Consider the following 8,148-nt stretch of genomic DNA (forward strand, 5'->3'; position numbering starts at 1 on the left):
AGACTTAGCAGAAGACTTATTTTTGGAGTAAAAACACACAGCATCTAATTATAGAAAATGAAGCTATGAACAGAAACACTTGGCTTTCTATTGTGTAAAATGTATAAGAGGGCACCAAAAGTCTCAAGGCTCTGAATTTGTAGTGATCTCTTAACACTTCTCCCTGGATATCTCTGTCCCTATTCTCACATTGCACATAGAATCCCATGCTTCACAAATCTCAAATGACATTTAATATTTCTATGTTTGAAATACTTGGGTTATTAAAAATGAGAGCTCTAACATCAATGATACATCACCATTACTAATGCTTCCACCCTCTTCTCATACTCCATGATGTAAAATCCAAGTTCAATGTTAGAAGCAATGTGAATAATTTGCCTATTATAAATTGTCCATATAGACCTTCATTCCCCAAGTGCATAACCTCTTAGGGAGATCTAAACATACAGGCCATAGGTCTCTGAGTCTGACTGAGCTGACACCTACATTCTCTCCTGTGGCATCTCCTAAAATGCTTGACTTTGAACATTATGGTCTAAAAGCACCAACCTTTGCACAGTTCTTAGTCATTCTCAACACTGTTTCATGCTCCAGCACTTCTGACCATGTTGTCTGCGCTTTCTGGAACGTTTTCCTCACCTTCCCAACTGTTCCCCTCCCCACCATAGCTCAGAATCGTCTTTTGTATTCTGCTCTTGGGAAGGACTTCACGTTCTACTTTCACTCCGCATTTGGATGAGGACAGAGGAGAGTCTAAGAAAGTATGTGTAAAGCTGTTTCAAGAATAACAGTAACTATCATACTTTTTAAACCATCTAAAAAAACTCAGGCTAGGGGCGCCTGGGTGGCTCAGTGGGTTAAAGCCTCTGCCTTCGGCTCAGGTCATGATCCCAGGGTCCTGGGATTGAGCCCACATCCGGCTCTTCTCTGCCTCCTTGTGATCTTCGTCTGTCAAATAAATAAATAAAATCTTAAAACAAACAAACAAAAAAAAAACCTCAGGCTAAAAGATGTTAAGATTTTTAGTGGGCATCTGAATAGAGCAATTTTTACTTCTTAACCCTAGTTTATTGTGAAAAACTCCTAGTGCTATTCAACCAAAAGATTTTCATCCCCAATTTCACCCAAAGCCCACATGCCTACACATGCATGTGTGTGGGGGCACACGTGTATGCACACGCACGCACACCGCATGTGACCATGATCCATGTGACCTTGGATCCCTCTCTAATAAATAGCATAGCACCTGGCACATCACAGATGCCCAAATATTTGTTTTTGTTCACCAAAGAATAAAGAAATACAACAACACCAGTACAGTAATAAAGTCCAAAGTGAAGCCAGGTGCTAAGATGAAACAGACTTAAGGGAAAATTAAAGCTTGATGAAGTCAAGCAGAAAGTTTTTCTGGAGAAAGTTAATTTTTAACTACATGAGGGAGAATAGCGTTATAATAATAGCTATCATCACAGAGTTATAACAATAATAATGGCGTAAAACGGTTAAATGGTATCTGGCAGAAACTATGCTGACCTGTTTGTATGTGTTTTCTTTAATTGCAACACTGTGATGTGGCCATTATGTCGATTTTATAAATAAGGAAAGTGATGCCAAGAATCATTAGGCAACTGAGGCAGAGTGAGGCAGTTATAAGCCATGAAGTTAGAAAACCAACACAGGTTATCATCTGGCCTAAGTGGGGAAGGGTCCAGTGGAAGATGAAAGAAAGGCAAGACGTATCAACAGAACATCTCTAGTTAAAGCACTGGAAGGCTTGCGGTGACTACAGGTCCAAATGGGAGAGTAAAGTGAAAGGTAGCATCATGAGATAACAGAAAACTTCAAAGACCCGCTGGAGAAATTCTCTGGATTCTTGAGTAGAAAAAAATTTCCATAATAAAAACCATGTTTAAAGGATGTTATCATAAAAGGTACATGGACAGGAATACTGGTGATCACAGGTAGAGAGCTTAAGTAGAAGATTTTGTGTAAGAATATAACTCTATCATTTTATGGCTGGAGTAGAAGACCCCACCCACCAAAGGTATAAAAACATTTTTGTTTTTTGTAATAGGAGGCCCAGATTTGTCCTTCAAACAATTCAGTACCTGGAAAACATATATAGCTACTTCATGATCAGAAAGCATAACTCTCTCTCAATATCCTGCTTATCAAACAATTCTATTTCTAATTTATGTGTAGCACAGCCAGAATCAAGCAAGAGTAATTAGCTAAACTACTTAGACATTTACCTAAATTTTGGCTCCAAATAGCAAAAGTAGTTTGAGAGAAGTGTCTGTCCTTTATCTCACAAACATCATTTACATTTACAACAGAAAGTTCTTTTAGCTTTCAGGTTCTATCAGTTAAATAAAATTATACATTAATTTAATCGCTGTTGCTAAAAGGAATTGAATATCCTTTCATACCCAAGTTGAAGGCCTGGATTATCACCTAATTGTTCTTGTCTAAATGGACCTGGATAACCCATTTTCAACTTGTAAATACAGCTATAAACTATCCATTAAAACAGGGTGCTGTTTGGGGGTTTTTTTTTTTTTTTTTAATCTCTACCTTTTTAGTATTTGGCTCCATGCTAAAGTTAGAAAATGGACACATTCCCTCATCTTCACCTCCTCTACCCTCTAATACATAAACAACTCATATACTAAAGGGTTGCACAAGGTTTTAATATAAGCATTTAATTTTGTTTCATACATTTTTTCTTATTTATTAGTTTCTTTTCAAACATTTTTAATTTTAATAAAAGCAGCACCATCTGCTGTGCTGCCCTAAATATCTGCAATAGAATATTTTCTAAGAAGAAAATGCCACCAACTGTCAGGCATAAAGGACTGATAACCTCTTTGAGGACTGAAAGCTGATGGAGTAGGGGAGCGGACTCCATGGAGACAGCTGGAAAACCAGAAGGCTGTGTTTATATAGCATTATGTGTTTGTGGGACAGAAAGTCTAGAAGGCAGAATTCTAAATATTTAGAATTTTTTAAATATGAATACGGAATTTCTCTATTAACCAAAACAGTGCTCTGGAAGACATCCTTCTTGGTGAGAAACTCTTGCCACTGTGAGTCTCAGCTGGAGCCCCCAGATGGCCCCTCCCACGTCCCTCCTCTTCCCATTCCTCCCAGCTCTGGCAATCTTGACCAAGAGAACTTTTGACGCCTCAGGGCATTTGTATGTATCTCATTTAATTAGCTTAAATGATACCTAACAGGAATCTAAGAAAGTCCATAAAGAGTGTTGGGACTTGAGAAATGCATGTCTCTGCCTACTGAAGTGCCTGAAATCGTGGACTTAAAGATGTGCTATGAAAGAGGGAAATGACTTTGTTATTCACACCTTTGGCACACACATTTATTTCCTCAGTAGTACGACCACAGACCCGACTAACCCAACTCAAATAATCATAAATTACAAATTATAAATTACATAAATTATACTGTAAGTTTACTGGGGTGCCTGGCTGGCTCAGTTGATTGAACATGTGATTCTTGTTCATGGGGTCATGAGTTCAATCCTGGCTTAGACCTTACTCAAAAAAAAAAAGGAAGAAAGAAAGAAAGAAAAGAAAAGAAGTAAGTTTACTGTACATGGAAACAAATTTAAAACTATCCATCTGGGGGCACCTGGGTGGCTCAGTGGGTTAAGCCTCTGCCTTCAGCTCCGGTCATGATCCCAGGGTCCTGGGATAGAGCCCCGCATCGGGCTCTCTGCTCAGCAGGGAGCCTGCTTCCCCCTCTCTCTCTCTGCCTGCCTCTCTGCCTACTTGTGATCTCTGTCTGTCAAATAAATAAATAAAATCTTTTAAAAAAACCAAACTATCCATCTGATATTTACATACTGGTCTCTTTCTGGTCAACACAGGTACACAAGAATATTTTCAAAAAGAAGAAACTTTGCAACGCCAAGAGAGTTTTAATTTATATATACATATCCACAGGGATGAATTCATCTTTCACCTGCTTTCTCCAATTGGTAAAGTTTTTGAGATACCAAGATGATAATCTTCATAGTTATAAAAATGAATCGTAACAGTTATAAAGACATTACAACTGAGCTAATACAGCAACACTGTGGGTTAATCCATGGACACTGATTGAGTCATCTGGCAAATGTTTGCTCTCTCTGTAACATTCTGGACACTGCACCAGGTACACCAGCGGTGAACAGGACAAGATGTAATCATTGCCTTATCAGATAGAAAGGTATTCCAGATTTTATGCCATCCACCAGAGACAGATATAAAAAGCTGAAAGTGAGCTGTTCCAGTTATGTATATTAGTGACAAGAAGTATTTAAGGTAATAAATAAATAAAAGAGCATCTGGCTAAAGAATTTCAATAATAATTTTCTCTCTAAGGAGTGAACCAAGCTCCCCCAGACGGTAATATACTGGCGATGAAGCACTTTTCTGGAGTCAAAGGACAATGGCTAAAATGCTGAGGACTTGTTCATTTCTGATAAACCAGTGCTACTAGGAGATAACAGCTTGGACGTAAGCCTTCATGATTTAAGTATTACTCTAAGATCATCTACAAAGACCAATACAAAAGAAATTTCTCAGGCATAGGATATTCCCGTAACAAAGAGTCCAAGAATCTTGCACATTTCTACTAGAACTGTATTCTAAAAAGCACACACACCTCCCCTAACAGACCGCAGAGACATCAGCCTGTCTGGGAGAGAAGGAGCAGGTATACAGGAAAAGGCACGGCCTCTGGATTACTTAAATTTTCACCTCTTCTGACGATCACTATCTTACGAAAGATATCAACTGCAACTGATTTGCCTGATTAACGTAATTTTTAGTATCTAGTTTCCGATACCACCCAGGCAACGCAGAGACTTCTTAGAGCTATCTAGAGGCTCAGTCTGAAGAGAGGTTGAGAACTCAGAGCTAGTGATGCAGAGTTGTATGCATGATGATGAAACTATGAGCATATGGATTTATTTCAGAGACAAGAGGTTCAGGGCCCAGGGTCCTTTGAGCCTTGCCTCTCTGCATGGATGCCAGTGCCCTGGCCTGGGGTGAGAAAGGAGAAATCACTGATGGCCAATTAACAGAGAGACGTAAAGCTGACTAGGGATGAATTGTGTGTGTGAGTGTGTGTATGAGAGAGAGAAGGAGACAGAGGGAGAAGGATAGAGAAAAAGGACTACAGGGAAAGGAAGTGAGAGACACTAACTGGAAAGCCCATGCCCGCTAGGCAAAGATGGACTTTAATCTCTGGTGGCATCCCATTCTAATGAAACACAATTCAAGCTCTTTTCCAAGACTTCAAGGCTTCAGATGACTGTTTCCCACCTTGAAACTCTCCGTTTGCACTCCTCTCCAACTACAAGTTCTCCAAATGCTCCCACCCATTCATGCCTCAGGGCCTTTGCAGTTGCTGTTCCCTCCTTCTAGAAAGCTCTTCCTTCTGGTCTTCACTTGACAGCTGCTTCTCATCATTCACATTTCCGTTCAAATACTACTTCCTCTGAGAAGCTCCTTCTCTAGCACACCCCGAGATGTATTGCCTTGTATCTGAAAGATATTTTTTTCATTTATTTGTACCTTGATTATTGACTCTCTTTCCCACAAAAACATAAGGTCTCTAAGAGCAGGGTCTCAGTCTCTCTTGTTCAACAATGCATGCCCTACCCCCCCTCTGGCACCTAGAACATCTCCCGGTAGGTAGCAGATACTCAGTAAACCTTAGCTGAAACTCAATTCCTACCTTAAGGATGACTATGCAGAAAGTCACCCAGGATTTACCACAAAAACCACTCTCTGCTCCCTTGCCACCCCTATCTTCCACCACAGTGACTGCAACCTACAACCACACCAACTCTGGACCAGCTTCCACAACCTATGGCTGGTCGCTTCTCTTGCAAATATCTCCAGCTTCCTTGCCATGTCTTCAACTGGAGACTTCGGTCTCCTCATCTCCTACATACCTTTCCATTCCCAACCAGATGAAAGCAGGTCAAGGTTTAAAGAATCCTTCAAAGACCAGCATTACATGCTACTAAGCATACTGTCTTCGGTTAAAGGGCAAGAAGAAAAAATGGGGGAAAAGAACATCTTTTCACCCAGCTTTTCAGTGTCCGTGATTAAAAAAAAAAAGAAAAAAAAATTCCCAAGGGCTCGGTGCTTTCCTTCCTCTCTTTCCCAGTGGTCCAAGAAGAGGAAAGTCCCTCTCCAGTCAATGCAGAAGGATGACAATAAATGGTAAGCTGCCCATCCCCCAACCCTGAGGATGACAAAAATCTCCCAGAAGAGGAAACAGGGCCATGGAACAGAGACTCAGTTCCTACTGCTCCTTAACTTGCTTTTATTCTCAAACTCATCCCCAGGATCTTACCCTTACTGAGCCTGACCTTATGGCAGCCAAGTTCCTGATCAAGTCTAAGACCCTATTGCTTATTCAGTGCTGGGAGTCACCACCTGGGGAAAGAACTCCTGCCACCTCACCATGTGAGGGAACAGTACTTCTAACATCTTAATATAGAACCAGAAATACAGTTTCTTACTAACATGCTGCTATGTCCACTGTATCCTTTGTACACTATACACCAAGCCTGCTACAAATCAAATACGTTTTTTATTGAAGTATAATTAACATACAGTGAAATAACAAATATATTTTTATTTTTAACCCATAAAGGGTTCACCTGGAAGTTATGATGTGTTCTGTTATCCACTGTAGTTAGAATAAACAGCAGAAGTTCACTGAAATTGTCAGAGTAGGGATATGCCCCTGGGTAGGCTTCTTCTAGGAAAGAAGGCTGAGTAGGAACTTCAGGGAAAATATATCCAGAATGAAAAGAATTTTTGGAACACAAAGCCTTGGAGATAACACAGCCTCCTGAATTTGGCCAGACATAGCACACCAAAGTGGCACATCAAAGATACAAAGAAGACAGAAGATAACTAATTGATGAAAGTCAGGAGCTATCAGAAGGAAAGGCAAAGTATGCAGACCACCTGTTCAAGTGAGGGGTAATTAACGAAAGTATATTCAGATCAGAGGATATATCCCTTGAGTGTGTACAAGGCAAAGTTGAACGATATGCACAAAGAATGTACACTACAGAGGTTTCCTGGGAGGGTGTAAGGCAGAGGTTAAGCAGACCTTTATGTGATCCATTCTAAGTCACTTATGCTGCGACAATCTTAGTTTTTTTTTTTTTTTAACTATAAAATGGAGCTAATTATGCCTGTTTCATACAGTTGATGGGAAGATTTAATAAAATAACACACGTGAACACACCGGGGATCACAGTGCCTGCCATGTGAGCTTTATGTTACTGGAATCAGCTGGAATGTATATTAAATAACTATCTGGCCCCCAACCCTGGATGGAATTGTAGTTTCCACAGAAGCCAAGTGGTAATCTGCATGGCTAACAGAAGATGTTTATCAGAGACATACAGGAAATGTGGCATATTTCACCTCTCTCCTACAATATTCCACATAAGGTGGAACACAGAAGTATCTCCAACAGACGAAAACAGCTACCACTATGTTCTGGAATGAGATAATGTGAGATTTGCAATTTTCACAAAAGACAGACTTACATTTTAGGGTTTTTTTTTGTTGTTTTTTCTTTAACAGTCTTTCAGTGGTATTCTTCTGCCAATTAGTATCTGTTCCTTTCTGAGCCTCAAAGATTTTTATGGATTTGGGGCAGAAGAACAAACTGAATTATTTCCAACAAATCTGAAGTGTGATCTCATTTTGTTGCATCTTTATAAGGAGACATATAATCTGGTGACATTCAGGGACTACGGTAAAAATATCACTCCAGGAAAGAAGCTCCACTGAGCAGGGAATGAAGATCTCCTCCTCCATATGAACAATTAAGGAAGACTCATGAAGCCCAATCAGGGTGATACAATCAGTTTCTGAAAAGGTTTTCTCCTTATAAACCAAAGCTGCCATTATCTAAAGTGTCTCTGAGTCGGAGGGCCTGGTGGCTCAGTTGGTTCGGTGTTCTACTCTTGATTTTGGCTTAGATCATGAGCGGGTCCAGAGATGGAGCCCGGTGTTGGGCTCTGTGCTCAGCAGGGGGTCTGCCTGAAGATTGTCTCCCTTTGCCTGTCCTCTCCTCCCCTCACTTTCTGTCTCTGAAATAAAT

The sequence above is a fragment of the Mustela erminea genome, chromosome 1 (assembly GCF_009829155.1).
Source record: "Mustela erminea isolate mMusErm1 chromosome 1, mMusErm1.Pri, whole genome shotgun sequence".
Lineage (NCBI taxonomy): Eukaryota > Metazoa > Chordata > Mammalia > Carnivora > Mustelidae > Mustela > Mustela erminea.